This window comes from Ambystoma mexicanum, chromosome 5p, assembly GCF_040938575.1.
Source record: "Ambystoma mexicanum isolate Mex_15411 chromosome 5p, UKY_AmexF1_1, whole genome shotgun sequence".
Lineage (NCBI taxonomy): Eukaryota > Metazoa > Chordata > Amphibia > Caudata > Ambystomatidae > Ambystoma > Ambystoma mexicanum.
The window spans coordinates 145,817,620-145,839,022 of record NC_090930.1 but is presented as its reverse complement, the minus strand read 5'-3'; the positions used below and the strand labels follow the sequence as shown (position 1 = coordinate 145,839,022).

Here is a 21,403-nt window from a genome sequence, read left to right as displayed (position 1 = left end):
ACACATACCCATGCAATAAAGCACTCAAGAAGATGAAGCTGAAATTCACTGATGAGTGGGGGCGGCGGGAGAGGATCAGGAACAAGTGCTGCCAAACACAAACTCAGTGCCCAAACAACAAAAGCAAAAGGTAATCCGAGAGAAACACATTGTTGCCAGTCTAATGAGACTGTAAACGGAAAAGGAAAAACGTGACCCTATGCATGCATCTGAAACCTTGGGCTCTCTATATGTTTTGGACTACAACTACCATGTTCCCTAACCAGCACAGTCAATGATGAGGGATTTTGGAAAACGTGGTTGCAAGCCCCTGCCCAAGTTAAACTTTATTTCAAAGGGTTATAGTTCTCAGGTTTGCAGCAAGCTACTGCGAACAGACAGAGTTGGACAAAGTGGCATCAATGGGCCACATCAGGAATAAACTTGATGCACTTTCCATCTGTCCTTTTCAGCAGCCACGAGAGGGGACTCATGGGGCCGAATGGCGGTCGGTGTGAGTGGCTGCACTTTAAGTTTAAAGTGCCTTCTTCTTCTCCTGAGCATACAAATTAAAAAAGCGATCTGGGGATAAACTAGGGCAGTGGTCTGCAACTTTTGGGTCTCCATATCTTTTGGACTACAGGGGATGGAGCATGACAATATACTGGCGAAATATCCAAATTCTCACCTGCAGCACTCATGTTCTTAAAGTCACTAATAAACAACCTGTGGCTGTATAGATGTGTTGGACTACAACCCCCAGCATCCCTCTCAATTGGCATTGCTGGCTCTGACGAATGGGAGCTGTCGTCCAAAAGATATGGAGATTCAAAAGTTGCAGACCACTGTCCTAGTCTGTGCCCATTTGCTGCCAAACCAAAATCATTTCCAACAGCAGATTTATTCTTGGAATATTGTTAGACGATGCCTTTACTTTAAAGTCTGGAACCTGCTTCCAAATGATGCTTTTACCTACAACTCCCATGATCCCTCACCATTGACTATGCTGGCTAGGGCTGATCGGTATTGTAGTCCAAAAAATTGTTTCACCATGCTGTTTTAAGCCTATCCCAGAATTTGGTGTGTTGCGTCGCTGATTCCAGTCACTTTTAATAGAAACATATTTTGATTGAATTTTCATTACCCACTTGGATAATAGGCGCGACATTAGTTTGATCCAAGATTTTCTGCATTTACATGGGTTATATCACCAGAAGAAAGAAAGGGCCTGCATTTTAGTGATGACTTCAAATCCCAACAGAGGGTGAAATTTAATCTTCATAACTTGGATTTAACTACAATTTTAATACATCTTTTTAATTGCAGCATGCATGCCTGAAAAAGTACCTATTTTAGCTTGTCTATGTCACAATATTAGTATTAGTCAAATGGAACATTATAAATATATCTGTACATCTACAGAAGACAACGTAAATTGACATGGCTATCCACAAGATGGCAGCAGTGGATATGGAATTACACCTTGCTGCCTTTCCAAAATGGGCAAATGTGAAAATACAATTAATTCTTGAAACGTTTTAGCCTCTTGGGAAATGTAAGGAAGGCATGGTATCAACGTAAAACAGACACAAGTGATCACAGTTCAAGGGTGTTTATTGAACCTTATCAAGGGTCTGAAAAACGCCTATCTAAACCTAAATCTAAGATGGGAGCAAGCTACGACCATCAAATAATAATAAGGCAGTGCTAGTGGCGTCGTCAAAATAAAAGGGCCTGTACTAAAAAAACCTATTGCCAATCCTTACTGCTAATTTACAAATAGTGTGGGGAAATGTTCAAGAAAAAGAAAAAAGTGTTCACAAAATCATATGTCAGCAGGCCGTTGGCCTCCCTTCCCTGTGTTTTCAGCACGGGACAAGGCGGTTCACTCGAATATAGCACACTTAGGCTTCTTTGGCATGAGGACACAGTTCCTTTACAAGCATCAGGGACTTCTATGCCAAAGTTTCTTAAGTTATCAAAAGTCTTTTGCTTCAGAGGACCTGATGTATCAAACAAAAGAAAAGTTCTTTTCCAAGTATTCACATACAGCGATTTACTCTTCACCCTGGATCACCCTCAGCCAGGCTCAGATCACTTGTATACCACAGGCTTTTCTCAGGTGACTCACAGTTCATCTCGGACCCCCCTGAGTTGGGCTTAGATCCCTTTTCACAATTAGTCTCCATCAGCCGGGCTCGGACCAATTACAGTTTGCATATCTTTTCTCGGGTGACTTTCAGTTCACCCCGGATCCCCCTCCGTCAGGCTCAGAACCCCTTCACAACTAGTCTCCCTCAGCTGGGCTCGGACCAATTACCTTTTGTATATCTATTGAAGACTTTCGAATGTGCACAGGGTTTGGCTTGATCCTTTGCAGGACCACTTCGATTGTTACAGTTCACAATTTTACACTCTCCGTAGGATACCTAACAGAGACCTTCCAGTGAGCAGCCACATGGTGCCGGTACTCTCTGTATACGGTATCTTGAGTTGTCAACCAGAGTTCAATCACAAAGTACAATTACTTCTTCAGTTCTAATTTTACTCGCGTCGCTCATCGCCAATGCTTCACACATGATTCTCTTTATACAGTGTTGCCGCTTGCAACCTTGGTTCTAACACACACCGGTCTGCTATCAGTCTCTTCGACTCACAGGCTGTGCTGACTTCACTGACGCTGCTTTGTTGTGGGAGCCAAAGACAGTACCACAGCTGCAATCACCCCTCCTTGCCTCGGCTATCGATGCAGGAGACCCCCGGACACCTTCAACACACAAAGCACCTCTCTTCAGCTGTAATTACCAGTCTTATGTTTCTTATTCTTGAGGGCTCTTGAAAGTACTGTTTTTCCTCCGAAAAAGGCCAAGGGCAACTTCCTCCTTGCAACTGTTTCTGGTCTTGCCTTCATTCTCCTCGTATTAAACTGCCATTTCGGAACTGCTGCTTCCTCGTGTGTTTTGCCTTGCTCAGGGGGTGCTTTTGTGCTCCGCCTTTTATCCATGTGGGGAAGTGTGATGGAAGTCAGGAGGGTGGAACTATCAGTAATTGCCCGACTCTGCCTGACCCTTGTGTTGGAAAATGTCAGGTATACGGCTCTGGTGTTAGTACGTTGTTGCTCATGGTGAACGGTCCATGAAACAATGTTTGTGTCGGGAAAAGGTGGGGGGGTTGAGTTACTAGGCATCCTACCTGCTACGATGGGGGAAAGGTGTTACAAGGAAGGGGATACTGCGTATCACCCTCTGACGTCCCACTTCCACTCCCCGAGGACCCCTTATCCAGGTGATCCTCCCGCACAGGTCCACCCCCAGGAAGAGGGTCCAAAAGCGATGGCTGTGTCCTGGCCACCTGGATGACAGATCCCTGGGGACTAGCGGGTGAGACGCCTTCAGGTTTCTCACAGACAGAACATCCCAGTTGGCCCAACAACTCCCACATGCAGTGTCTCCCTCTTCACAAGCCATATCCTTCACATGCCATCTCCTTCCAATCTGGACTGTTATGCAATAGCCTGGGTTATCAGTGGCACTCGTGTGATAGCTAATGGCCAAAAGTAAAAACAAATTACACATATATTAAAGTAAGCATTGAATATACATGAGTTGAGTAAAGAGTTAAATTGCAGGCACTTTAAAATGGTGTTTCTAATGCCCTTCTTTACTACTGAAATCGACGTACACTGTATTTCCAGGCAGTTCTTTCAACATGGCCGCCACTGTACACGTCGTGTAGTATGTACGGCGGCATCCCACAGAATTAACCTGGAGGACAAACTGCTAGACTCCTCCCATAAGTACCCATAATACTTCAATTTGAGACAATGCAACAAATAACAACAATGGCTAGGTCAAAAGGTAAGATGAGCAAAGGGGTCATGTGGCTTAACATAGTCCTCAGTGGCACCTAGACAAATGGGAATGTATAAATGGCCGCCATTACAGACGGATCATGCAGTATCTCCTTTCTATAAGCCCACCGATGCCTTCTGGACAGTAGGCACAAATACCCTGCTTCTAAATGGCATTCACTTGTATGCAGCACGCGGATGAAAAGAGGACACCATCCGGCCTCTGGGGTAAATAATGTCTATGTTCTTGCTTCATTAAATGGGGACGCAAGCCAGTACGTGCATACACAATATAGCTTTTACCTTTTGTGTTACAGAGTGACACCTTCACGTGGGCCCCATTAACAAGCCTGGCTTCCAAGGGGCAGCAACACCATATAAGATATTACCAAACACACTACTGGGCTACATGTAAACCTAAAGTTATTAGCCTGCATCTTCAACACAAGCGCTTTGAGGTCATACTAATGATATATAGAGCGCTATATAAATGCCAAATAACATAACATAACAAGGTCATCACTTTCTTATATTTTGGAAGGTGCATAGCTACAATACCCTAAAAGACGTATGAGGGGTACATTTCAAATTGTGGAGTCAAAAATGAAAGTGCAAAAGGCCAGGCATATTGCTCGTATGCCTCCATGTTCTGCTCCAGCTCTTTGTTGGACCTATCCAAGGTGCAGGAGGGCAACAGAGCAGAGTTTGCTTCTCTGCTTTGGCTTCCTCTGCCGTCTTGGGAGAGCACACCGTCTTCCACCAACATGACATTTTCATGCAGGCGTAAAACCAGAGAATTGCTAATTATAATGGACAGGAATGTACAGCGCCGTCTGTGAACCATCATTTGCAGGTGGCGCTTTAGTTTTCACAAAGCGCAGAGTGCAAATGAAGAGTGAATGAGATTTTGCCTTTGTTTACTCTTCGCAATTGCACGCTGCTTTGCGAGTGTTGGAAATTGCGTGCAGGAGACCAGCCACATGTCAGTGCAAGCGTTGGTGGTTGCGTGCATGCTATTAGTGCACTGTGGAAAATGAGCTCCTCAGAAGCGGGAACTGTGTGCACCTGCAACCACTCCACATGCTGCCACCCCTCATCGTACGACTACGAAAGCTACTCCACATTTCTTATGCAAAAATATACAGGCCTATGCCGACCTCTTTAGTCTAAAGCAGCAGTCTGCAACCTGTTGCTTTCCATGCTTTTTGGACTATGACTCCCATGACTCCTCACCATTGACTATGCTGCCTGAGACTGGTGGGATTTGTAGTCCAACACATCTGGAGCTCCAAAGGGTGCAGATCCATAGAAAGGCGTGCACCTCTATGCCTGGAGACGTATGCCTATTCATTGATTTGGTTAGTGACGTGAATGGTCAACAACCCACTGTTTCCATTTCGCGAAAGCACGGGTACAGATCTATCTTTCAGGTTAGAATTTTTATATTGGAGTAGCACGAAGGCTCAAAAACATTCTATGTTATATGAATTTTTCTCTCTCACTATAGAAGTTTTCATCTGGAAATGTAATAATGAACTAAGACACACACAGGCTGTATATCACCTTCACAATTGATTAATTTTAAATGAAAATCTGGTTGTAAATGGTAGACCATCCAGCATAATAGACCAGCCAATGCCTTTATTTATGTTGGGTATATTTATTATAGGGCGATGGTCGCCGCCCTATAGTTAAGACCAGTCGGACTCCCATAGAAAACCCCAAAAAACAAATTGCTAATAACCTTTGACTCATGCAATGGATTTGGCCAAAATTCTGAAGACAATTAGGGCCTTGCCCACTGGCCGTGGCTAGTGGTCTGGTAGTGTTCTAAAATATACAGTGGCACGGCCAATAACAACAGCCCAAAACAATGGCCAATAACAAAACCTTTGAAATTCAAGGAAAATACTTCAGTTGGATGGACATCAAGGTAGGAACTTCATGCAACTAAACACCTGAAATTCAACAAAAGGCACTTTATCTTCATGCCCCCATTGTACAGCCTTTGACCACAATGATGACATCACAGATGATGCAATTAGTGATATCACCAGTGATGCCATCTGTGATATCGTCATTGTGGTCATAGACTGCACAACAGGGGGCATGCTGTTATGGCGGCTATAGCTGAATTTCAGGAGTTTTGTTGCGTTAAGTTCTGACCTTTATGTCCCTGCAACGGAAGCTTTTCCTTGAATATATATAGGAATGATAATCCATTTGAGCCAAGTCACACAATAGTCATCCCTGGAAGTTCGCCTCCAGGTCAGGGCCACACCAGCAAGGAATTGTGGGTATGTAATCTTTCCCAAATGCAAGCCTTTTTGCTTCAGGAAATTGTCTAGAAGCAGTACTTCTTTATATATAGCTTAAATCAACCCAAGACCAGCGTTCTACAAGGCTGTCAGGACAAATACATACCTGGTTAAACCTTTTTTTATGGATTATCAGTTCAGTATAGTCTTGACAGCATTTAGTTGGAGCACTGGAACATGTTTACAAAACGCCAATAAAGTTATGGTGGGATTAAAACGGCTTGAAAAAAAAATCCTTTCACCTAAACGTGAAAGTAAAATAACCCATTTCAGCCAAGTCACACGTTCTACAATGCCACCTAGTAGCCACCGCTGGTAGTTCACCTCCAGTTCAAAGCCAAATCAGCAAGGCATTGTGGGTATGCAAATTAGCCCAAATGGCTATATTCACATTCAAATGCGACTTTAGTCAAAACCTGCATATGTTTTCTAAATGTAAACAATCACTATTATTATTATTAAATTGCCTGAGGCTTGCATTTGGTAAGGTCACTGAGTTTTTTTTTTTTATTTCTTTCTATATACAAATGTAATAATAGGATAAACACCAATAAAAACAGATGACATTTCTTGTACTCTCAGTAGGAACTATGTATGTCACTTGTAGCATAAACTCCAAATACTGAAGGGTTAACAGGATGTATCTGTTAGTTGTTAATGGGCCAATTGATTTGTATGCAAACACTATTCATGCACATGGGACCCGTTTTACAAAAATACTTGGATGAATAACTGAAACACTTCGAAATGTGACTACAAAAGATCCCAGGATGTGTTGGACTACAACTCCCATGATCCCTTACAATCGTCTATCCTGGCTATAGCTGACAGAGTTGAAGTCAAAAAGATCTGTAGAGCCGAACGTTGCAGAGCGCTCCTATAAAACATGCATAATTGTGGCTATACTAAAGGGTCAATATTCAGTCCCGTTTGTCAGATGTCGTTAGTAAAATAAAGCAAACTTTATGAACATTTGGAGCATAACAGCATTTGTAATTCCCTGGAAATAAAGATCGAGCCACTGAAAATGCACGTGGGAAAGGGTGTGGCTGCAATAGTTTTCCAGTTGGCCATCTTTGTGTCAGGAGGATAGCGCAGCGGCAACGTGCTTGCCTTAGAAGCAAAACGACAGGGAGCAACACAGGTTCGATTCCTGGGTCCGCGCTTAGAAACCTCTGGGTATTAAGCGCGTTATAAATAACCTATCATATTGCAAATGTAAAATTGCACTTCTGAAGCCCTTAAACTCAAGAAGCACAAACTAACCCTTGAATCATAGTCTCCCTAAAAACATACTAAAGGACTTTGGTTTGGAGAAATTATTCATGCAGAGTGAATTAGGTTAAAAAAAAAGAATCTGTGACCTCTCCTGTGCGGTACAATTTGTCCTCAATTGCTATATATTTTGAGCATTTGACATGCACGCTATTTGAGTATACCCTGCCCTAAACACACATCTGCCTCGGTCTGAGCGCCTCCACCCATAGAATACAGCTGAGTCCCAGGCAAAATTCAGTCCAGCTGTTCACGTAGGTGGACTCACCCGGCTGCTGTAAGGGACACAGAGGGAAAGGTTTGGGAGAGAGAGAGAAAGAGGCCCAGAAAAAGAAAGATGAGAAGACAGAGAGCGAGAGAGAGGTTCATAAACAGATGTTTAGAGGGGGTGCTCACAGTTTCCTCAAATTGGCCTCAATGAAAAAGAGCAAATACTCCCTTACACCAAGGCTGGATGACCCCATCCAGTTTGAAGGGGTTGAAAAATACCTGGGTGTCGGGGGAAGTGTTAGTTGGTGGGAATTTGTGGATGTGACCAGGAAGAGGAAGGAGGGACCTCCATAAAAGCAATGGGATGGGGAGAGCAGGGTTTGGAATCGAAAATGCAGAGGTAGATGAAACCCCCATTTGAAGACCTATTGATGTGACAGAGGTGTAGCGGCCCTTCAGCTGGCTTCCTTTTCTATGCAGTCCACATATCATGATAGCTCACACATGTGATCATCCCTGCGAAGCCTGGTTGGGTTGGCAAGAAAAGTTCACATCAACAAACAGCTCTCCTTCAAGGCACACAGCTAAGAAAACTCAAGACAGCTTGGCATCAGCTCTCCCTCCTTTGGAAAATCAAGCCCTTCTCTCTCTAGACAGTGTCAGATCCACTGTGCAAGCACTGGTCCTATCCTACCTAGATGGGGTAATGCCCTCCTCCAAGGCCTTCTATCATCCGCGCTTGTACCCCTTAGAAGTGTCCTACACACCGCCGCACACCTCATCACTTGTCTACGCAGATACAAGGAGATCACGCCAGCCTTCATTGACCTTCACTGGCTCCCACTGTGTGACAAAAATCACCTTCAAGTCTTGCTGCATCATCTATAAGGCAGTCGCCTTCAAGTCACCCAGCTACCTCGCAGAGAAACTCAGCATCTCTGGCAGAACGCGCACCTCCAGAAGCCAGGACATGTGCAGACTTGAAATCCGCTGCTGCAAAAAGGAAACAAGTCTTCTCTGCCTACACTCAAGACTATGGAACCTCCTCCCCATCAGACTCACCCCTGCACCCCTACAATTCAGAAAACGACTCAAGACCCACCTCTTCAAGGAGTCTCTCCTCCTCAACACCTAGGTCATCATGTCGCCCCGTGCCAACTGACTTGCTAGACGCCGCCTGCGTCTCTGCTACCTGCCACCCGGTACAGCTGTATCCCTCCTCTGTGCCTCCTCCATATCCTACCCCCGCTGTATATCTGTTCTGTTGTTACCACACCAAAGCGCTTTGTTGCTTCTCGGTCCATGCTCGTTATCATAAGAAGAAGAAGTTAGGGTAGCAAGGTCACATACTGTCGTAGTCCAGTCCTTTCCCAGTCACTAGATAAAACGTTATCAAGAGCCGGGAGGTGCGTCATGGCCAGCCGGGGTGCCTGGGATGTGCGTAGCTCCAGCATAGCGCCGCAAGTTTCAAGAAACTGGAGGTGACTGGGGTACCTCCCGGCTCTGTTTTACTTACCTTTTTCTGGAGCTCCTCTCAGTGGATGACTCTTTGGATTCTCTCTGGGCATTGGGTCCAATGGAAATAGAAAGCGGACTATTTCATCAGTAAAGGAGCGCCCTTTCAAATCCCAGTGTTCCCTGGAGTTTCGTTTTATTGAGGGGAGAAGGCTCGCGCTCCGTGTGCATGCCAGGCGGAACCGGAAACAGCTTGGTTCCACTGGAGAAGCAGTCATGCCTGCGTTCGACCTTAATAGCGGGCCTCTGTGGCTACACAACATGGCAAAGGCCTTAAGCCTTGGTAGCAGCCCGAGTGAGAATTAGCCACGGAGGCTTTATCCATTAACACAGACCGCAGCTAGCGGCTAGAAGGGAAGCAGAAAGTCTTGGCGTGTACTGCGGGGAGGCCTTCAGGCAAGCTAATCAATAAATACAACTTGTGTTTATCGCGGCAACCCCAGAGATGGCGACAGACTATGTCACCAGGTTGGCACCTAAAGGTGTGCAGAGGGACAAGACCTCGAAGAGCACTCAACATGCACACCCATGCTCTGCCAAGGCGTAAGACTCATGATTAAGACACGCGACATTGCGGGTGAGCTGTAGCGCCTCGAGGCCGTCAGCGCAGATTCTGACATGTGAACTAAGCTCCTTCGTGCTGGCCGCCACCAGGTAGGGCTTGCATATATAATGTAGGGCACTCGTGTTAGCAAATAGAAAAATAAAAGGCGTTGGCATAATCACCCCGCTGTATAATGAACGTTTCCTTAGATTTCCCTAGCACCGTTAACAGCGCGTCTTCGCTGCATCACTCGCTCTCCTCTCCGCCTTTGGTGGCTGCTTAAACATTTCTTCCTAATAAATATTGCAAACTGCTTGACTACAGAATAGTTTACCCAGGAACAAAAATGTGAAATTTTCTTTTTAAAAAGCTGTTGTTTATTCATGGCGCAGCCCCTGCCAGACAGGCTTTCGATTTGCTTTTCATCTCGGCGAGCCGCCCTCTTCTAATCCATGCCGCCGCCCACACGCCTGGCCGCGTGGCTTGCCACAGAGATGCAGTTTCATAGCAATTATTTTAATCCACGTTTTCCAGTTCATATGGTTTATTACTACTGAATAAACTCTTGAATTTGAATGAATGTATGTGACGTTCCTATGGTGGCGTTTTAAATATTGATTTATTTTTTTACTATTAGCACAACATATAAGCCCAAGCGATTTCACTTGAGTACAGATAGCAGGTAGGCGGGATTCGAGGAGGGTGACACATCTTGTGCCCATCCATTGACCGTTGTTGGGAATGATAATTCCTACGTCCATGCCCACACACGACCGACCCCGCCTGTTCCAAAACATCTTTTTTCAGAGGAACTCTTTGCGGTAGCTTCATCACACAATAACATTAAACTATGTGATGTATGCTGCCTGCCAGTGTTATTTCAAAGCAGTGTTCTGATAGTTGTGTTTTACATGCAGCTGTAAATCTGCTACTGGTGTAATACAAATGTCTCAACCAAGTGTGCCTTTAGCCACTGAATTTATAATAAATACTTGTGTCCTTGCAACTGTGCCTAGCACTGAAAAACTGGTTAAAATAATTGTCGGCAAAGCTTACAGTGTTGGCTTGTCTATAGGTATTAGATAGGTATTTGCCAGGTAAACAGCCAATTTTCCAGCTGTTACCTACTTAACGCCAGGTAGTAGACCACAATGGCCGTAACTGGCAAATGCCTATCCCAGGCTTACATAAAAGGCAAACAAGTTGGTTTAGCCAAGGCTTGTTTTAGTTTTGGCTCAGAGGTGGAAAATAATTACACCTTGACTGCGCCACCGAAATCTATTTAACTCCAAAAATGATTTCCCTTTGTCAACATAATTGCAATCAAATGAAATGTATTGATTCATTGCACCCATTGGTTTACACGAGGAAACATGTCTGTATCTTAGAAAGGGATGATCCTGTGACCTATCAGAATTTAAAATGAACATGAATATGATTTAACCTGCCCAGAATTTTTTGTTTTGACAAAGGCCCTTCAGAGGCCGAAACACGTGTAAACCAATGGGTGCAATGAATCGATATATTTCATTTGATTGCAATTATATTGACAAAGGGAAGTTAAATAGATTTCGGTGGCGCAGTCAAGGTGTGGTTCATAGACTTTGCAAGAAACCAGGGAGGGGGGGATTGGTCCGTCCTTGAACCACCACACCAACGCGACACCACACAAAAAGGTGGTACGTTGGGGTCGCCGGCATAAGAAGTTGTACTCAGAACAAACCCCCAAAGACTACTATACTGTGGAAAATAATGATCTAGCTCGGATTTGTGAATGTTCAGGATGTTCAGGCTTTGGGATTTTGCAGTTCCCTTCTTGGGTGCATTCAGCCTATCCCTATTGGGTTCGTCAAACGTGTGCCCCTTGCTTCTTCGCATTCAATCTCATGGCAGAGCAGTGGAGGAGACTGGGACAAGCACGCTCAGCGCAGCAGCGGAAGTGCATGGGTGCCATGCTCATCTCTTGCTGAAAGCCTCAGAAGACGAACACAGCACCACAGCTGTCTCCTTCACGATCCCATGGTCCGTGCCTTAAGCGGCAAAATAAAACAAGCTGCAGATTATCAAGGGGGCGTGGCCTAAGGGGGGCTGATCTCGGCATCTATTAACAAAAGGGATGCCTAGCGGTGGGAGAGATTGCTGCATCTCTTAGCTAAAGAAATGCCTGACGAGCGGCAGCGCCCCCATTAAAGCTGAAAAAGTGAGGCTGCTGGAAACCGAGGCATTAGGAAAAAGTCCTCTGTTTCCAGCGGCCTCACCTTTTCTTCATAATAGTGACGCCAGTCCACGGGCATCTCTGGTGCCATCGACACCATTATGGAAAAAAGGCTTTTACTCCAAAGCCTGAAGCTCTTGAACATGAGCGAGAGCTTCAGGCTTTAGAAAAAAAGGTGTGGGCTCTTGCGGACAGAGCTGCCAGGGCACAAGAGGGAGCCCCGACAGTGCACCATCTCAGAATCATATTTCTGAGCCTGCCGGGGCTCTGTCCTGGTGAGCCCCAGCCCACTTAAAGCCCTGCCCAAGGTGTGTGTGGGTCTCATGACAACTCTCCTGCTTCCTCGCACAGCAGAGCTGGGAAACTGGGCTGGGGAATGCAGAGACACTGCACACCGAAGGAGAGTACACCAGTGGGGTCCCGTTCTATGCAGGTTGCAAGTCTTTGCACTGTTAACTGGCCCGATGCCCCTCTTTGAGATGTATTGCGGGCTTAAACGCTATCCGGTGTAGAAGTAGGGTTGTGCTAAATTTAAGGGGGTCATTCATGTCTTTTATTTTAGGATTCAATATGAATTGTTATCACATTAGGATCCAATCACCAACGTTTACACACCATTGTCGCCCTTCCGGAACTTAGGTTTGGGACCCAAGGTAGCGCCTTCCGGGGGCTACCGCATGCGACTGGTGTATTTATGATAAATGTACATGATATATCCACGATTACACCCATTAGTTGTTTATGTAATGGTTTAGATACACATGCTACCCTTGCATGATTTTTTCCATATATCGCAGTGTGTCTAATATGCTTATTATTATCATTATTATTATTATCACAATGTTTGTTTATTTTATCTATGACATTTTCACTCATTTATACACAATTGTCAGTATGTTTTCTATGTCTATTAGCCTTTTTTCTCATATTCAATTTTCTGTTCTTTTCCTTCTACAATTCTACATTTATCAGTAGCTTTACTGTAAATTCTTTTTTATCTGGATTCCTGGCTTGAATTGCCTGATTGCATGGAGTGCAATCGTCAGTATGTTTTCTATGTTTATCAGCCTTTTTTCTCATATTTAATTTTTGATTTTTTTCCTTCTATAATTCCGTAATTATCATCAGCTCTACTGCAAATTCTTTGTTATTTGAATTCTTGGCTTGAATTGTCTGATTACATAGAGTGTAATCGTCAGTATGTTTTCTATGTTTATCAGCCTTTTTTCTCATATTTAATTTTCGATTTTTTTCCTTCTATAATTCCGTAATTATCATCAGCTCTACTGCAAATTCTTTATTTCTATGATTCTTAGCCTTGATTGCCTGATTGCATAGAGTGCAACTGCCTATCGGCATCGTGTCGATCAATGGACACATTTGGGTCACGTGTTTATATTAGTATGAGTAACTTTGGGAACGCTGTTCCCTGGCAATGCGGAATGGCGTCCCCTGCTTGACCGCAATCCCAGCCTCAGTACACTCGTAGCTTTACAAGTACAGGTAAGCCTGCAGACCTCTACAACTAGTGTCTATGACAAATTCTGAGACAACCCACTAAAACACATGTTGTTGCACCTACAGATTGAAGAATTGATTTGGTCTGGTTTCCAGACCTTTGATCTTGCGTGAAGTTGTTGTCAACTCCCCGCACATTTTTTCCACGGGCTACCTCGATCCCTTGAGGTAACTTTCCTTGGTTTTCTGATCATGTTCAAATTAACTGTGTTATTTCATTTACACATTATTTATTTTGGCATCTTTTCTTTTCCCTACTGTGTGGCTTAATTCACCTTTTCCATTTACCTTGCAACTCATCGAAAATTGGTATGTTATTTTTATATTGTTTTCACGCATGGTTATATTTTGTAACACAATCACGATTTTGTTTATGTTTTTCAAAACTTGATGCTTTTGGTATAAATGTTCCACAGTTTGTGTAAATTAGACCTGCCCTGATGAAGGAGCTGTATGCTCCGAAATGCATTGGCACTTTATGTCTATAACAATTATGGGATGAGTTAGCCGCTGCCTCACTAAGATTTTATTAGTGACCAACTTGGAATTTTCTTTTTGATAAACGCATATTACTTTTGGATCCGACTAAGAGATTTATTTGGATGAGTTACATTCTGTAAATACAGTGAACATTTACTAGTTGACTCTAATTTTGCAAATTGCACTGCCCTTGGTAGGGCTTATACAGAGAGCGGCTGTGTGGCCAGGTTTGTTACCATGTCTTCTGTATATTTTTGTGTTCCACGAGTCAGGGTGTCTCCAGACTCATCGTAGCCAGCTCCTGTGAATTTTTTGAAAGATGATTTATAACCTCAACCTTTTTTGATCTGTTTGAAAGTGAATTTAAACAAGTGGTGCCCACTTACTTACCTTCCTGCTCTTGTGCTAAATTGCCCACATGCAGCTTATTGATATTTGATTGGAGTACATAGACACATACCTATACATATGTATGTACATGTGTATGCTTGTGTGTATGGTTTTATAACACATCATTGTATCCAAAAGGGCCTCATTTTAAGTAGTCTGAAGAACAAACTAAGGAGTGTTTCATATCAGGCTCATGGCCCACGTGGGATTTAGGAGACACTTGGTGTGTAAAACTTGTTTCCTGCTCAGCTGAGCCCAATGAGGGCGATATCACAGGATTCATGGAACTTTTAAGGCAGTGTTTCAGAATATTAGCAGCAATATTAGCAGCAATTTCTTTTTTTCACATTTTGTTTTTTGAAAAATATCACGTAATTGTCAAAACATACCTCTGTGCCCACACCTAATTCAGCCAGACCACCTCCTAAGCCATCCTAGGCCTATCCCGATCTTACTATCCTGTCCTAAAAAGGTTGTAACCTACTTTTCTCCTGTCCCACTTTGGAACTTTGTAAGGTGGTCTGATATGATATAAGTCATTTATAACGCGCCTGTAAACAAGTGTTTCCGAGGCCATCTGGGCAGCGCCACAGCTGGACCAAATTTCAAATAAATTAATACATAAACAAAACATATACTATATTGTGTACTTTCACCAAAAGTCAACAATGTCTCCTAAAACCTATCTGCTGTAAGAAAGCAAAGCAGGCCGTTGATTGGAACGGCCCTGCTAGTTTGTGCCAGAAATGGCCCTGCTTTGACAAGTTAGAGTCACAAATGGCACATTTCTATTGTTTGTTTAAGCCACCCTCTGCTTTACTGAAACATTTCTTTTACGCTTTGACATGCCCCTCCCTAAAAGACGGCACACCATTGTAAATGGTAAACATGTTCGAGAGATGTTCTTTTGCGTTTCCATTTGCAGTGTGCCACTGTTTTGGAATGTGACACTGTTGTCTTTCCAGACAAAATAGCTCCCAGGGCAAAGGATGAACGCCACCCCACTCCAACCCCTGCAGACTGCCTGCATAGTCTTAACTGTTCAACTTGCATCTCACTCTGTTCTCGCCCTCCTCTCGCTATCTCTCCCTTTCTCTTATATTCCACCCTCTAGTTTACCACAGCTTTCACCTTCTCTCTGTGTTCTCCTCGCTACACGCCCAGGGCTTGATTAGGAGTTTGGTGGTGTTTCCTTGAGAAATACCTCCAAACAGTAATTCCATTAGTGCATGCATTAAGATGTAAGCATGTGGCAACTAAGGGGTCTGCATAATTCTGAGTCATGTGGGCCCTTCAGTTATTCCCCATTTTAGAGACTCACAGGACTTCACGGGCACTTAGTATTACCGCGTGTGGTACTTACCACTTTCAGCAATGCTTTAATGTGGTGGTATTTACCTCCACACAAAAGCAGGTGTAAAAGATGGGTTTCCGTACTGAACCTGGTAGTTTAGTGGAATGGTGAAACATCTCATATTCTAATATTCCAGCTGTTTTAGGACTTCTGCCAAACTTGCAATCAGGACCTAAGTGTTAACCTGTAGTGCTACTTCCTTCTGTCCCTTGCTCTCTTGTTTCCGTCCCTTGTGTGATTATGGCCTCCTCAGCCAATGTCTGGTCTCCCTTTTCTGTGTTTATTTCTCCTCCTACATTTTCTCTCTTTCCGTTCTCAATCACCATCCTCTCGCCCACTGTCTCTACTCCACTGTTCTCTTATCTGGAACCTGCTGTCACAATCATTCGCATTTCCCATAGTACAATACCTGACTCCAACATGGCGGCTCTCGCTGACATGCCTGACTCCAACATGGTGGCTCTCACGGACCGTTGCAGTGTGTGCAGCAGTCTAGTCATCGCGCCCCAGAATGCTTTGCAACGTTTCCGGGACGAGACGCCGACGGCTTATCAACCTACAGATCCCGGACAAGGACGCGTTGCTACTCTCTAAGGAGCTGGCGAACGCTACGTGAGTTCGTGTTAGGGAATACCTTACTCTCTCTGCTCAGGCTTGCCTTTTTGCTGATTTCTATCTTTGCGACTTTGTTCATTGGATCCTAACTGAACTTTGTTTTTGTTGACGTGTGTTGTTTTAGGACGTCTCGGAGCCTTTCAGTTTCAGTGTTTTACCGAGGTTGTTTAAGCAACTCCCTTTGGAGGATTTTGTTTTCTGCATCCGCCTTCGACCGGTGCAGGTTCCTAGGGTTTCTTTTGGTAGGCATTTGTTTAGTTTGGAGCATTGAATATTAATGGTTTCTCTTCACTGTGGATTCATAGTTTACGTTTGTCATTATACAGACCCAACACCCTTTGCTCTTACTCCTTCTGGACATCTGTTATCTCTCAATATAGAGAGGGTCTCTGGGTATTCTCGGTAAGATTGTCCTAATCTCTCCTCCTTGAGTTTAGGTTGTTCCCAGTTACACCTCATTGTATGTTTACCATCTCTGTTCTGTGCTCTGCCTTGTCCAGTGTACCCAGTCCTTTAGCTCATCCATGGCCTTCGGTTATCCTCATTTCAAAACCGAGTAACCATCAGATCCTTTGGTAAGATTCCCGCTTACAGAGTTGTCTTTCCCATTACAAGGCAAACTCAAAAGACTAATCACTCTGTTTCCCTATCTTTCTTTAGCCAGCCTGGCACTTCTGCTCTGGACCCAATCCTCTAAAGACACAACCAGTCATCACCAAAAACTCCCGTGATAGCGTAATCTACATCCCCGGGACTTCTCAAGGAGTCTACGTTCTCTAGCAGCTCCGCAGGGTTTTATTCCCCAAGAGGGTTTCCCTGGGAATCCTCCTGTGCCCTGGCCTTTGCGCCGGTTCACTGGGTGTTTCTCGGGGGAAACTATCATCTGAAGACAGAAGCAGACATCAATCCTCTCCTGGGTATTCTTTTTCTACATCATCCTCAACATTCCTTGCTTCTACCCCCAGGTGAGAGTACTTTGTTTCTATGTTTTCCTTCCACGGGGCATCTTTGAGTGTAAAACAGTGAAGTATTGTATTCAGTCCTAACACCTGCTCTCTATCTTAGCTTTCCTTCTAGGTTTTTATTTCTCTCTCCGTCTCGGACAAAGCACGTGTTGCACTCCTGGTTTCTTGTGCATGGTTTCAAAATGCCCAGGGTCACGGTAATATCATGACACCGTGGAACAGGGTTGGACTGGGACAATAAAAAGGCCCGGACACCCCAAAAAAAGTGTCCCAGCCCTCGCCTCAAAAAAGTGGACCACCCCTCGCCTCACGACCCTTGACCTCTGGTGACATCAACGTAAGTGACATCCGGGAAGCAATGAAACACGGCTTTTCACCCCTTGACAAAAGAGGAAGTGGCATCAAATAGCATTGCTCCTAAGAACACTACGAAAAATATGGAAAAACCGGCCCCCGCTTCCCAGGGACGATTTCGGCCCAACCACGGGCCGAAAGGCGAGGGGCCAATCCGACCCTGCCGTGGAAGGCTTAAAAGCGCATGATCACTCCTGAGCCAAAGACATGCTCGTGCCCTTTAAAGATTTTGCACAAGATGAGAAGACTAGATGCTCCATTGCTACAGGCGGCCCCGGTCACCATTGCTTGTGCCTCTGAGTCCGTTTTGGAGCAAATTCACTTTCGTTTCAAGCCCATTCTCTCTACTTTGGCTGACCGAGGGGGGCGCTTTAGCGCTTTGGGCTCACATTGCTGGCTTGCAGCCTGAAACATGTCTTCTCTGCTCCTCATTCCTGTGAGGTGGCCTAACTGTGTCCTAAAGTGCTGCAGAAGCAACAAAGGATGTCATGAGTTTATGGTAACAGTCATGTAACACACACAGGTTCCTGCAGGCCCTGCACAGAACCCTGCACTCTCAGAGAGTATTTCATTAGAATATCAAACAATGATCCCCTCTTTCTGAGTGTTAGGCTCGCAACATATATGTGCAGGTCCACCCTCTCTGGCAGATTTATATATCCCCAAGGTTAGGGTCTACACTTTAGATTGAATTAACACTTACTGAATTCAGACCTTCCTTTCAGTGTGTTCACTATCTTGGTGACTGATTCTCACATCTACCAACACAGCACCTAGCAAAGTAGGGTGGACTGTGAGGCCTTGTCTTGCCATGTTTTACAATTGGACCAAGGAGCTGCATTGTTCAGGGCACTTTGCAAAAAGCTGTCCCTTTGTCCCCTAGTTCTGGAAGATCCTGTAGGCAGTGACAGCCCATATAATGCTAATTATAATGATGTGTTATTTATATAGCGCCTTAATCCAAAGCGCTTTACAGAGCACATATTTACATACAATATCACCCAACCGAAATTGATACTCATTTATCGACCTCAGAAGGATGAAAGGCTGAGTTGGCCTTGCCGGGATTCGAACCTGCGACCTGCAGATCACGCTCAGATCGCAGCAGCTAGATAATAATGTAAATAAGTAACATGATTATGATTGGAGAGACTCCGAATTTCATCATTATATATCTATATCACTGGAACTTAAGCAACATGTAAGTCAAAGCCTGCACACCTTTCTCATAATCCCACCAAGATGTATCCATGGCTATTACAGCGTTACCTTATACATTCAGTGAGATTTACATCTAGCGACTGGGATGATCACACTTACTTTATTAATTCTGTCAATCAAACTCCTCATAATAATAATATCTAGTTTTATATAGCGCTACAAACCCGCAGGTATCTAAGCACTGAAATAACAATTATCATATCCCACTGTGTGGTACTGAATTTATCGACCTCGGAAGAATGAAAGGCTGAGTTTGGCCCCGCCGGGATTCAAACCTGCGTCAGCAGGCTGCGCACAGATGTCAAAACGAGAACTCAACTAGCTGTGCTATCTCATCCTTTTGATAATAACATGTGCCTTCTCACACATCCTAATCCAGGGCTAGGCCACCTTCTGGAGCTTGACAGCACCAACATTACTCTTCAGGAACGTGCATGCATTATTGTAAACAGAAACTGCAGTTATTGCATGTCTGCCTATTTACAAGGATTGCCCAAGGGTCCAACAGAATTGTCCCTGTCATGCGTTGCAGATACCACTGGGCCTGTGCCAAAGAGGCACCAGGGTATGAGCCTGTTTCTGCGCGTGTCAGTGCGCGTCCTATTTGTGAATTCGGGGTGCACATTGAAATAAGCAGAAATGCACACAAAGGTGCACCCCGGCATCTGAAAGTACGTGTCTTGGATACCTAATGTCAGGACTGTCAGGACTCGTGGCGAGCTAGCCTGAGCTTATATCCGGGGCTGCGCTAATGTCGGGACTGTCGGGACTCGGGGCGAGCTAGCCTGAGCTTATATCCAGGGCTGCGCTAATGTCGGGACTGTCAGGACGCAGGGCTTGCTAGCCTGAGCTTATATCCGGGGCTACGCTACTGTCGGGATTCGGGACTAACTAGCCTGAGCTTCTATCCGGGGCTACGCTAATGTCAGGACTGTTGGGACTTGGGGCTAGCTAGCCTGAGCTTCTATCTGGGGCTACGCTAATGTCGGGACTGTCGAGACACGGGGCTAGCTAGCCTGAGCTTCTCTCTGGGGCTATGCCAATGTCGGGACTGTCGGGTCTCGGGCGAGCTAGCCTGCTGAGCTTATATCCGGGGCTGCGCTAATGTCGGGACTGTTAGGACTCGGGGCTAGCTAGCCTGAGCATCTATCCGGGGCTATGCTAATGTCAGGACTGTCAGTACTGGGGGCGATCTAGCCTGAGCTTATATCCAGGGCTGCGCTAATGTCGGGACTGTCGGGACGCGGGGCTAGCTAGCCTGAGCTTCTCTCTGGGGCTATGCTAATGTCGGGAATGTCGGGTCTCGGGGCAAGCTAGCCTGAGCTTATATCCGGGGCTGCGCTAATGTCGGGACTGTCGGGACTCTGGGCTAGCTAGCCTGAGCTTATATCCGGGGCTACGCTAATGTCAGGACTGTCAGGACTCGGGGCGAGCTAGCCTGAGTTTATATCCAGGGCTGCGCTAATGTCGGGACTGTCGGGACGCGGGGCTAGCTAGCCTGAGCTTCTCTCTGGGGCTATGCTAATGTCGGGACTGTCGGGTCTCGGGGCGAGCTAGCCTGAGTTTATATCCGGGGCTGCGCTAATGTCGGGACTGTTGGGACTGGGGGCAAGCTAGCCTGAGCTTCTATCCGGGGCTACGCTAATGTCAGGACTGACAGGACTCGGGGCGAGCTAGCCTGAGCTTATATCCAGGGCTACGCTAATGTCGGGACTGTCGGGACGTGGGGCTAGCTAGCCTGAGCTTCTATCTGGGGCTACGGTAATGTTGGAACTGTCGGGTCTCGGGGCGAGCTAGCCTGAGCTTATATCTGGGGCTATGCTAATGTCGGGACTGTCGGGTCTCGGGGCGAGCTAGCCTGAGCTTATATCTGGGGCTACGCTAATGTCGGGACTGTCGGGTCTCGGGGCGAGCTAGCCTGAGCTTATATCTGGGGCTACGCTAATGTCGGGACTGTCGGGTCTCGGGGCGAGCTAGCCTGAGCTTATATCTGGGGCTACGCTAATGTCGGGACTGTCGGGACGCGGTGCTAGCTAGCCTGAGCTTCTATCCAGGGCTGAGCTAATGTCGGGACTGTTAGGACTCGGGCGAGGTAGCCTGAGCTTATATCCGGGGCTGCGCTAATGTCGGGACTGTCAGGACTCGTGGCGTGCTAGCCTGAGCTTATATCTGGGGCTGCGCTAATGTCAGGATTGTCGGGACGCGGGGCTAGCTAGCCTGAGCTTCTATCTGGGGCTACGCTAATGTCGAGACTGTCGGGTCTCGGGGCGAGCTAGCCTGAGCTTATATCCGGGGCTGCGCTAATGTCGGGACTGTCGGGTCTCGGGGCGAGCTAGCCTGAGCTTATATCCGGGGCTGCGCTAATGTCGGGCCTGTCAGGACTCGGGCGAGGTAGCCTTTTGGTTGTAGATCATGAGCTTCTATCCGGGGCTACAAACAAAAGACCCAGGGCTTTAGCCCCCTAGAGGCCCCCTAGTGACGCCTCCGACGCATGCAGATGGCTTAACAGCCAATTTACCAAAATCAAAGAACATCATTGCCCCCAAAGATTCTTGGACTGGATTTATTTATGAAGTCAGTTCAGAACATGGTGGGGAAAG

The 21,403-nt window shown here is 45.6% G+C and overlaps 1 protein-coding gene across 3 annotated transcripts in view; it reads right to left on the bottom strand.

Annotated features, from left to right (window-relative positions):
• ARHGEF9 (Cdc42 guanine nucleotide exchange factor 9) overlaps positions 1–21,403 on the bottom strand; it is a 1,787,868-nt gene that overhangs the window by 12,682 nt on the left and 1,753,783 nt on the right. The gene's annotated exons all lie outside the window — the stretch shown is intronic.